The sequence below is a fragment of the Babylonia areolata genome, chromosome 20 (assembly GCF_041734735.1).
Source record: "Babylonia areolata isolate BAREFJ2019XMU chromosome 20, ASM4173473v1, whole genome shotgun sequence".
Taxonomy (NCBI): domain Eukaryota; kingdom Metazoa; phylum Mollusca; class Gastropoda; order Neogastropoda; family Buccinidae; genus Babylonia; species Babylonia areolata.
Genome location: NC_134895.1, coordinates 46,916,014 through 46,928,088, shown reverse-complemented (window position 1 = coordinate 46,928,088; position 12,075 = coordinate 46,916,014). Strand labels below are relative to the sequence as shown.

The window sequence follows — 12,075 nt, the reverse complement described above, 5'->3', positions numbered from 1 at the left end:
GCACACACACACGTACAGACGGAGAAGTGTGAGGGGAGAGAGAGAGAGAGGGAGAGAGGGAGAGAGAAACGAAACGATTTATTTTATTTTATTTTTCACGAGGGTGGTGGAGTAAGCATAGCTGCTTTTTTTTTAGCCTCAAGGGAAAAAAGGAAAAGGAAAAAGACAAAGCAAAGGCAAACACACACACAGACAAGCAAAGGCAAACACACACACAGACACACACACACACACACAGACACACACACACACATGAAAATAAAGCGTATAAATGAAAGCAAGCAGCATGGACATAACCTAAGCACGACACAACGAGACATACCATCATTGAAAAGATCAAATCATTAATAAATTAAACAATTATTAGAGAGAGAGAGAGAGAGAGAGATGTAGAGAGAGAGAGACAGACACAGAGACAGAGCGAGAGAGAGATGGAGAGAGAGAGAGAGCGAGAGATGGAGAGAGAGAGAGACAGAGACAGAGAGAGAGAACCTGTGTGCATGTGTGTGTGTGTGTGCATGCACATGTGTGTGTGTGTGTGTGTGTGTGTGTGTGTGTGTGTGTGTGCGTGCGCACGCGCACACACATATATTGTAGTTTGTCAGTGGTGGTGATCAGCCGGTGGAGACACACCAACAAAACACAGGATTACCCAATCCTGATCAGTCAACCACTGACACAGTGGGCAGAAGAACAAACGACAGCCTGTCGTGTGGTGTGGCTGAACCCAGTTAATTCCCCAGTCAACACACCCCGGAGTCACTCAGCAGTCACTGCTGCGTTGTATACAGCTAGCTGGCTGTGCCGCCTCCCTCCCCCCCATCCCCCAACTCCCCTCGCACCCCCTCCCCCCTTTCCTGTCACACACATGACTGCTCGTGCGTCCAATGGCCACACACCGCCTTTGTGCCGAAGTCAAACAAGACAATCACGTCAGTCCTACAATTAGCTGCTGCAATTTAATTGGAAAAGCGTGACGTTCCAGGAATAGCACTTTACATGACAATTAGCATATGTTTTTTTTTTCCTTGTGTGTGTGTGTGTGTGTGTGTGTGTGTGTGTTGGTCTTAAAGTAGATCATGCTTTGCATCAAGTTGTTTGTGTCAGTCTGTGTGACATAAACGACAAAATAATGATTACTGTTCCGATTCCAAACTGTTTCCGCGTTCAGTTCCCGGCAGATTCAAACTCGAGTCTCCACAACCGGCTCCGGCCTCTCTTTCTCTGTCAGTCTCTGGACCTTTCACTTGGAATGAGCTCCCTTCAGTTTTCGTTTCGTCACTGAACAGCGTTTCTGCATTCAGCTCTTTTCACTGAAGTGCTGTCTTAAAACCAGCCTCTTTCCCAAATAGCTCCTCCGTACCTTCTCCCTTATCTCCGTCCGTAATTAGTTTCTTCAGTTCTTTAGCCTCCTGGTTTACAAACAAGCTGTGTCTTTTCTCCCTTTGAGGTATAGGGTCACGCATGCCTGTGAATGTCTGGTGCCGTGACAGCGATGCGCTTTGATTTGCCTCGGCGTGAGATTCAGCCGCTACATAAATACGTTTATTATTATTATTATCATCATCATCATTAAAAACACACGCATGCATGTCATGTTCGCGCACACAACAAATAACATTGCATACGCGAGAGCTGAGAGAGAGACACACAGACAGACAGAGGCAAAGAGAGACGTAGACAGAGAGACACACACTCGCAGTCAGAGATAGACAGATATAGATAGAGAGAGAGAGAGGGGGGGGGGGGGGAGAGAGAGAGAGAGAGAGAGAGAGAGAGAGAGAGAGAGAGAGAGAGAGACAGAGAGAGAGAGACAGAGATGGAGAAAGACACACACTCGCAGTCAGAGATAGAGAGACATATATAGACAGACAGAGAGAGAGAGAGAGGGGGGGGGGACTGAGGAAGGGAGAGAAAGAGAGAGAGAAAGAGAGAGAGGGGGGCTGAGAAAGGAAGAGAAAGAGAGAGAACATGAACAAATGTTTTATTTGACAATGGCTTAGCCGGGGCCCATCAGTCAAATGGAGGATGACATATATATTTTAACAAAACATGAGCGACGACAGCAAGCATTATTGAGGATAGAAAGAGAGAGAGCCAGACAGAGAGAGCGAGACCGGCGAGAGAGTGAGACAGACATTTGGGCAGACAGAGAGACACACTGAGATAGAAACGAAAGTTTATTCAATAATAAGGCCATGGGCCCATTTGAAAGGGGTGATTGCATATTTTGTAAGAATAGATTTGCATAAGAATATAATCTTACAACGTGTATGCTCAAAGCTCTGTTCTCTTTAACCAATCATGAAACTCCGTCGTTTCAATGACTTATAGATAAATATGGCAAGATTCGAAAAAAACGTTATCATTTCAGACTGAGATAGAGACAGACAGAGAGACAGACTGAGATAGAGACAGACAGAGAGACAGACTGAGATAGAGACAGAGAGATCTTGTCAAAATCGTTTTGAGTCAGGCAATAGCGCACGCACCCAAAACAACAACAAACCAAACCGCCCCCTCCCCCCCCCCCCCCCCCCCCCCCCCCAAAAAAAAATCTCCGTTTCTCTCAGGTCAGAAAGCACTATGGACAGAGATAGAGATATAGATAGATAGAGAGGGAGAGAGAACAAGAACAAATGGTTTAATTGCGTATAGGCCTGTGACCCGTTGCAAACATAATATACATAAAGAAACCTACATAAGGCACACAAATAAGTAGATAAATAACAGACAGGTAAATAAATAAATGAATAAATAAATAAATAAATAAATCTTTCGTCCTCAATGTATCAGTTAGAGATCACCCTTGTGAGAAGACACTTGAATAAAGCAATGGTAAAATATAATCAATCATTTTCGTTCCTTAACTAGTAGTTGGTACCGATTTATGATTCATTATGTCTCTGCGCTTAAAAGCCAGAAAAAGAAACTTTGAAAGATTTAGTTTACTGTCGCTTCCACCATTCAAAATACTTGCACACTGCTGATCTCGTGTCAAGTATGAGTTGGAGCTACTATTTATACAATATTTCAACCTAAGGTCACTGTAGTTTGGGCATTCAAACAGTACATGGAATTCATCTTCACAGTCAGCAGAACAAAGAGGGCAACTCATTTGACCAACTGGGAAAAAGCGGTGGGTGTGGCTATTTATAGCCGAAACACCCATTCTGAAACGTGCAAAAATTGTTTTGAAATATTATCAATGTGATCAAAGTATTTTTCACATTCAATGGCACTTTTAAACGAATGATAACATTCAAAGCGCCTACTTTCTGACACATGCGCATGCCAACGCTGACAAAAGCAGTTCTGTAAGCGCTCTTTAAATATGCGTATGAAGAGTTTCTCATCCCCAACCGCCCCAAACATAACCGCAACCATTTGTACAGAGAAGGTTCTTTACGTAAGTAACCCAGTTTTGTGCATTATTACTTCTGTTTTGTATATCGTAAAGCATATCATAGGCTTTTCAAGATTAAGAACATCTTGAAAATGGCTGTTAATGTAGCCGAAACCAATATAGTATACATCTCGCGGCTTGAGTTTATAAACAACGGGTATCTTCCAAGTTCGCCGTATACCATATCATTATCCATCCTAATGATATGGACAGAGAGAGTGAGAGAGAGAGAGGGGAGAGAGAGAGAGAGAGAGAGAGAGAGAGAGAGAGAGAGAGAGAGAGAGAGAGAGGCCGCCGGCAAGCAAGTGAACCACTCCATTTCACTACAGATGCATCATGAAGAGCAGCACAGCACAGCACAGCACAGCAGAGACCAGCAGAGAAGAGCACAGCTGCAGGCAGCCATATGGCCCAGCACTAAAAGCCCCGCACCCAAAGGCGATAGATATGCTCTACTACTTCCCGCCAGGAGGGGACGGGGGGCGGGGGGCGGGGGTGGGGGTTGCGAGGAGACCCCGGCTGTTACAGACAATCTCGCTTCAATAATGACCACTGTTATTATTACTGCACACAACACATGCTTTCCACACACACACACACATACGAACACGCACACACACACACACACACGAACATACAATCACGCTTCACCGCGCATGCACACGAACACACATATACACAGTTACACCAGACGCAGAAGTGCACCTTCTCACGAACAGAATATCTGTTCAACAGCGATCTGAGTGTCAGACAAACAAAAACAAAAAACAAACAACAAAAAAACAAAACAAAACAACAACCAAAAACCAACCAAACAAAAAACAAAAACAATAACAAAAAAACAAACAAAAAAAAAAAAAAAAAAAAAAAAAAACAAGAGAGGCAAGGCCTTCAAGACTCACTTGTGATACACTTTAAAAAAAAATCTAATCATTAAAATGTGTTCTGTATTTGTTATTATATAGCTTCGCGTTTAAAAAAAAAAAAATGTCATAACCAGATTCGAACCCCGCGTGTGTTGAGTATAATTTCAAAATGTAATGTTTAAGATGAGAAAGATCAGTTTAAAGCAAATTAAGTCCCCTAGCATTAATTACAAAGTAATTTCCCTTTTTACTATCAGTGCACCAAAACGTTTGCAAAATAAATAAAACTTCCAGGCTTAGCAAAAGAAGTTCCTGTTTGAACAAAAAATGATAATAATGACAACCGAACACCGGGTTAAAACATAGGGGGGGGGGTGGGGTAAACAATGAACCAGCAAGCGTGAAAGAGAGCAAGCGAGAGTGAGAGAGACTCGGACAGCGAGTAAGAGAGAGAGAGAGAGAGGAGAGGGGGAAGGGAGGGGAGAGAGAATAAAACAGATGAACAGACTGAGCAACTCAGATAAATAAATACAATCATACAATGACTTACTTACTAAACAGAAAGACTGAGTTACACAGACGGATTAGATACACAGGGAGGAGGAAGGAGAGAGAGAGAGAGAGAGAGAGAGAGAGAGGGAGAGAGAGAGAGAGAGAGAGAGAGAGAGAGAGAGAGAGAGAGAGAGAGAGGTGAAAAGTCTTTTTTGTCCACACAGCAATACAGCCCTCCGGACAAGAGGAGTTGTCGAGCATACTGTTGCACCTCAGTCTTGAATGATTATAACACAAAACTACACACACAACACACACACACACATACGCACGCACGCACACAATACATACTTAATAATGCATGCACTCACATGTGTACAGATAAATAAAACCGGTGCACTTGCACGCCGCGCAACAGTTACGTGGATAATCTTGAGATTAGTTGTCATTTTGTTCCAGTATCTTTTTTCACACATACATTGCTTCTGCTATGAATCTAGCTAGAGTTTTCAAAGAGTTCTCCGTAATCATTCGAAAGTATATTTACAACATGATTGTGATTCGGTTTACCAAAGAAAGAATTTATCGTACTGCAATTTTTTTCGTACAATGAAAGAGAGAGAGAGAGAGAGAGAGAGAGAGAGAGAGAGAGAGAGAGAGACTCAGAGACAGGGACAGAGACAGAGACAGAAAAACAGGCGGGAAAGAAAAGGAGAGATTCCTATTTCATACCGATGTAAAACAAGAAGTCAGACTCGACGACTGGAAACGTAGTCCAACAACACACGTCAGTATATATACTGCAGATTCCACATAAGGCCGGGTAACACTGAATAAAAACAAACCACAAAATAAAACATCCAATGTCAACACTCAGGCAATTAAACCAAAACCTCCATTGATCGAAAGACCACTGAGGCCGCTGTGTACACACACACCGGCACTTACGCACGCGCGCACACACACACACACACACACACTCCATCACCACAGCTGTTGTTCGGAAATATCTCGCGTACATCTATCAACAGTGGTCGGTTCTCTTCCCACCTGTCACACACACACACACACACACTAACACACACACACACACTAACACACACACACACACACACACACACACACACACACACACACACACACAGACACTAACACACAAACTGACACACCACCGACAACGAATCTCACCTGACATACTGGAAAAAACCGTGCGAGGAGGAACACCAGACGGCCAAAATCAGCACTGCCTCACTGGCACAGTCACCGAAGCCCAAATCACATCTTCCATGACTGTTTTCCCGAGTCACTTCATACACTAACTTGCCGCAGAGCAACCGACAAAAGGATTCGACTGAGGTTAGAAAAGAACACAAACCTCGATCACACAGACACACACATACACACACAAAAAAAGAGATCGTCGCAAACTTTACCCTTTCGAAACCACAGTCACGCTGTCGACAGATTAACAACCACTCTGTGCAGACTTTCTCCGTTACCAACGGGTAGTTTTGTTGTTGGAAGTTACAATTCCCTGCAGAAATCCTTCTGGATTCAGTTGGTAGTAGGCACGATTCCAATGCTGGTGGTGCAGCGAGGAGAAGACACACACACACACGACAAGAAGGCTCCCATCCAAGAACCAAACAAGTCTCAGAGAGAGAGAGACTGCTGGCACTCACACACAATCGCAGCTCCCACCTGAACTCTGGGGCTGGGGCTCACTCACTCTCTCTCTGCATCACAGCCACCAACGCGGCACGAGTCATCCGAACGAAGCTGTCGCCACACACACACACACACACACACCACACCGTTCGGTCTGCACGTGCTGTGCACACACACCACGCACTGATACCTTGTTGTTCACGTGCTGCTCTTTTTGGACAGATAACCAAACCTGACCTGACCTACCCTCCTCCACCTCTCTCTTTCTTTTTTCTTTTCTTTTTCCCGTCGGAAGCTCGCGTGTTGGTCGTTGGTGGTGGCAATCACGGGTTGGGGTTTTTCATGCTGCTCGTGCATTTATTTATTTATTTATTTATTTACGCCTGGCGTGCAGTCACTGGTGCCTTTCTCCAGCACTCTCAGTGCACGGGAGTTGCACCAAGGAGCATGTTACAGAGGTAACAGACTCTGAACGGACTCTGTGTGTGTGTGTGTGTGTGTGTGTGTTTGTGCGTGTGCATGTGTGTGTGCGCGCGCCCTGATGCTGCCTTTTTTTTGCGCGTTCTCTCTCTTTCTCGTGTGTGTGTGTGTGTGTGTGTGTGTGTTGACAATTTTTGAAAGCACGGAGGAGAGTGTTTGAAAGTGGGGAAATTCATCAAAATGGGAAAGATAACATGATAATTACAATCGTTGCTTATCTGTTATTATCACGAAATCACACTTTTTAGATTTTTGTGCATAATTTTAATGTTACTTTATATCCCCTGTGCCCCAATAGGGGTCAAAGGATTAAATATCCTCGATCGTTATTGCACACTCCAGTGTTGTTTAAAAGACTTTCACACTTGAAACCACATTCAAACTGATTGGTTAATTTATTTGAATTCCTTTCACAGATACTATAGATAATTGGAGATTTTGAACTATGAATATAAACAAACCATAATAACACGTTTGCTGATGGCTAAGCCGGTTAGACAAACAATAAAAAAAGAACAAGTTTAACTGAAATATTCCGTTCCGGAATTTCGCATGCTACTACTACAACTACTGCTACTGCTGTTGCCACAACTACCACCGAATGCTGCTGCTACTACTACGAACTACGAGAACTGAAACAGCGGCGAATCTGCTGCTACGACGACAACAATTATTGTGGTTCTGTGTGGATTTGATTATCGATAGCAGACCACCTCCACTCCACTACCGGTGTTGATGATGTCATATCTTGTTGGCAAAAGAGTATGTCTGAGTGTGATGGTGATACTAAACTGACTTGAATACGGGCTCTTGGTCTCTTGCTATGGCGGCATGGGATTCCCACAGTATATGTAATCAAGCGCTTGATTTCTAAAACAATGTTTCCAATTTCCTTCTTTTTTAGTTTTTTTTTTTTTTAAATACCAGAAACCACAGTTCACAGATTTTGGTACTTTGTATGTTTGTTGCTATTATACCTAAATAGTGATGTCTTCTGGCGTTGTTTTCATCTGTGTCTGAAAAATGCAGTGAATTATTTGATATTATCGTGACAACGTCAATGTATACATACTGAAATAATTTACACAAGCACAGCATTTACACAGAGCACGAAGTTCAATTTTTAGTTGTCAGAGCGTGCGGACTGATCCATACACGCTACACAACATCTGTTATATTGATTGATTGATACGGATACTTATATAGCGCATATCCTCGGTCAGATACCAAGCTCTACGCGCATTACAAGCACGGGGACTTTTGCACCACAGGCTGCCTACCTAGGTAGAGCCGACTGACTGCTGCCACTGATCGCTCATCATTCGTTTCCTGTGTCATTCAATCAGATTTCAGGCACGCACACATACACGCTCAGACAGACATGTAACATTTTATGTGTATGACCGTTTTGTTTATTTACCCCGTCATGTAGGCAGCCATACTCCGTTTTCGAGGGTGTGCATGCTGGGTATGTTCTTGTTTCCATAACCCACCGAACAATTACATGGGTTACAGGATCTTTAACGTGCGTATTTGATCTTATGCGTGCGTATACACACGAAGGGTTTCAGGCACAAGCAGGTCTGCACATATGTTGACCTGGGAGATCGGAAAAATCTCCACCCTTTTCCCACCAGGCGCCGTCACCGAGATTCAAACCCGGGACCCTCAGATTGAAAGTCCAACGCTTTAACCACTCGGCTATTGCGCCTGTCAAACTGTTATAAGAAAGAAAAGGGAGTAGATGCCTGAACTTTCGCGAACGAAACCCAAAGCACTAGTGAGGCTTTGAGCACACAAACAAACCACAAACATTCATACCACCGCCAATGTAAGCCTGAGTCATACAAGGTATGAAGAAGCACATATCACATTCTCATGTCTACACTCAAAGCCTGACAGTACAATGGATTTAGACTTGACTTCAGGCACCTGGTTCGTGTTGCACGAGGCGATCTGTGCAGCGATGAGCTTGCTTGGAGTTCAGAATGTTCCTCAGTATATGGATTTTACCGTGGAGTTGGGACCATCCTTGACGAAAAGCAAATTTAGCGCTGCGAAGTTCGCTCAGGAGCCAGTTGCATTGCTCGGACGGAAGAGCCTAGTATGGTCATAACCCGCTACTGACTGTGTGTCGTATGGAACTGACCAATGGCGTAGTTCGGTCAACGCAGGCATTTAGTCACGTGTAAGTCAAATAGTTTGAACCAAGCAATGCAACTGGCACCGGCTGGACTGTTGGCCTTCCCCCGATTCCTTTCCGCTGTGATGTGCTGGCCTCCTGCAGTCCGTGATGGGATACACCCCATTCCACCTCCTCCTCTGGAACCACGAATCGGCTTTTATGTGTGTGACCATCAGTGTTCAGACCACCGACTATGCAGCAGCCACAAGTCGTTTTTTTTCTTCTTCTTTTATTTTTGAGACTGATGATTCACTACACACTATGTAATTTCCTTCTACATAAAGCCAAAAGAAAATCACTCAGACATTAACTTTGTTTTGTGAAAGAGCTGGTCTCCTCTTCTACGTGTTTATCCTTGTGCATCGTTTTTTTGGGGGTATGGGTGGGGGGCGGGGCGGGGGGCGGTCTAAAAGAGTGGTTTACAGTGGAAGTAGAGGGAAGTTGTGTGACTGGGTAGGAACAAATCATTGGAATGAAGGTGGTTATTCAGGTTACCGGATAACGGCGTTTGTATCCACATACAATTCTGAGCGATTCTGAGCGTCTAGACAGAATCACTGGAACGTCTGGGAACGACAATCTACACACAATGCCTTTCCTCTGTACGGGGAAGACTAACAACACACACACACACACACACACACACACACACAATCAGAAAACAGAATGCCGCAGTCATGGTTGATGATGACCACGTTTTAAACGGGAAGGAAACAGATTTTCTCCCCCTTAGTGAAGCAGCATTAGATGCTGTGCCTACCAACAGTCCAAACAGCAGCACCGACGATAGCTCAAAGCTGTGTCGAGAAAGAATTCCCAGTCAAAACTTCTGAGCCAAAACAACACAACGTGGTTCGTTTGCATCAAAGGAGAGGGTGGTTTGAAACAAATTTAATTTTTCGCCACCTCTTCCCCTCCATCAACGTAACTGGTTTCTTCCCTACAAAAATTGAGAGAATAACACCACATAAAAAAAATCACTTATTCTTTCTCACCCCCCCCTCTTCCTCCACAAAGGTTGTTTATTTTTCATTAGATCCACGCAAACAGCACGAATGATTTCAAATTTAAAACCGGAAATTAAAACCAGCGCGGAGGCAACAGAATCCTCCCACAAGCTAACACGGGAGGACATGGCTTGTTGGAGTGACGGTCTTCTTGTCCTTCCGAGAACAGGACAGCGGCACAGAGGCATCAAGACCCCACCCCCCACCCCTCTCCCTGGCAACATCATCATGAAAGAGCGAGAACATGGCCGGACTGTCTTGTCCTCCTACCCTCCACACCCCCACCCCCACTTTCTCGTGAAAGCCAGCTCCGGCAGGACCTGGAAAGGAGGGAGAGGAGGAAGGGAGAGAGGTAAGAAAGAAGGGAAGAGGGAGGGAGAGAAGGAGTCAAAGATGGAGGGAAGGAAGGAGGGAGAGAGAGAGAAGGAAAAAAGGATTGAGGGAAGGAGGGAAGGAAGGAAAAAGGGAAGAAAGGTGGAAGGAAGGATGGGGGAGGGAGGAAAGAAGACAGGAGTGGGGGAATGAGGGAAGGGAGGAACGGAAAGAAGGAATGAAGGAGGGAAGGAAGGATGAAGAGGAAGAAGGAATGAAAAGAAAGGAGGAGGGAGAAGAGGATGGAGGGAAAGAAGGAGGGAGGGAAAGAAAGGAGGGAGGGAAAGAAAGATGAAGGGAGGGTAGGAAGGAAGGAAGAAGGAAGCAAGAAGGGAAGGAGGAAAGCAGGGACGGAGGGATGGAAGAATAGGATGGAGGGAGGGAGGGAGGGAGGGAGGATGTGATCGAACAGCGGGGGCCGGGGGGGCGGGGGGGGGGGGGGGGGGGGGGGCACAGCAGTGCGGGATTGAGGCATCACGCTCCTGGCCGGATGCTCCATTGCAACTGTCAACGTCAACCGTCACTGCCATCAGGAAGTGGAAAAAACCCAAGCAAGACAACGTTGACGATGGGCAGAGAGAGGGAGAGAGAGAGAGAGAGGGGGGGGGATAGGGAGAGAGAGAGAGAGAGAGAGAGAGAGAGAGAGAGAGCAGTAGAGAGGGAGAAGAAGACAAACAGGCAACGGACAGACATAATTTTATAGACATACATACAGACAGACAGACACAGTGTTACCGAATATTTCCACAAGATCAACACAGACCTGACGCAGCAAATCTTAGACACAAAGAAGAAGAATCACCAAAAGATTCGCCAACAAAAACTGCTTGCGTACTATGATGTCTTTGTCTCTTGGGGAAGAAAAAGAGAAGTTGATAGTTGGCGTGTTTCACTGTAGTTCTGTCCTGCATAGCTTACGAAAAGAAAACTCATGCATTGTGCTTGTGGTGCAAAACAGCTTTCGCAAACACACACACACACACACACACACGCACACACACACAGATATAGATACACGCACACACACACACACACACATATATAAAGCGACGAGAACATGCATTATCACATTCATTATCCATGAAAAGAAGGAAGAGAGAGAGAGAGAGAAGAAGAAGAAGAAGAAAAAACAACAACAAAACAACCAACAACAACAAAGAGAAACTAAATCAAAGAAATTATCCATCCACACAATCAATCTTTATTGAACTTTATTGCTTTGGTATATTGTTTGTTTTTCGCTTATCAAGAGATTTCGTTATCAACATGGAAATAACTTGTATTTTAAACATATTCCTGGGAATACAGTATTTTGTTGATGGCATCCTTTCTTGCCTGACATGCGGAGGAAATGAGAAGGAAATATATTGTATTGTATTGTATTGTATTTCACTTTTTATCAGAACAGATTTCTCTGTGTGAAATTCGGGCTGCTCCACCCATTTTTTTGTATTTTTTCCTGCGTGCAGTTTTATTTGTTTTTCCTATCGAAGTGCATTTTTCTACAGAAATTTGCTAGGAACAACCCTTTTGTTGCCGTGGGTTCTTTAACGTGGGCTGAGTGCATGCTGCACATGGGACCTCGGTTTATCGTCTCAT

At 44.5% G+C, this 12,075-nt stretch overlaps 1 protein-coding gene across 1 annotated transcript in view; it reads right to left on the bottom strand.

Moving 5' to 3' along the window:
• LOC143295067 (choline transporter-like protein 1) overlaps positions 1 to 6,374 on the bottom strand; it is a 111,862-nt gene extending 105,488 nt beyond the window's left edge. Inside the window, exon 1 of the mRNA XM_076606627.1 lies at positions 5,953 to 6,374. The gene's annotated coding sequence lies outside the window, so the exon portion shown is untranslated. The remainder of the gene's footprint in view (positions 1 to 5,952) is intronic.
• Between the last annotated feature and the right edge of the window lie 5,701 nt (positions 6,375 to 12,075).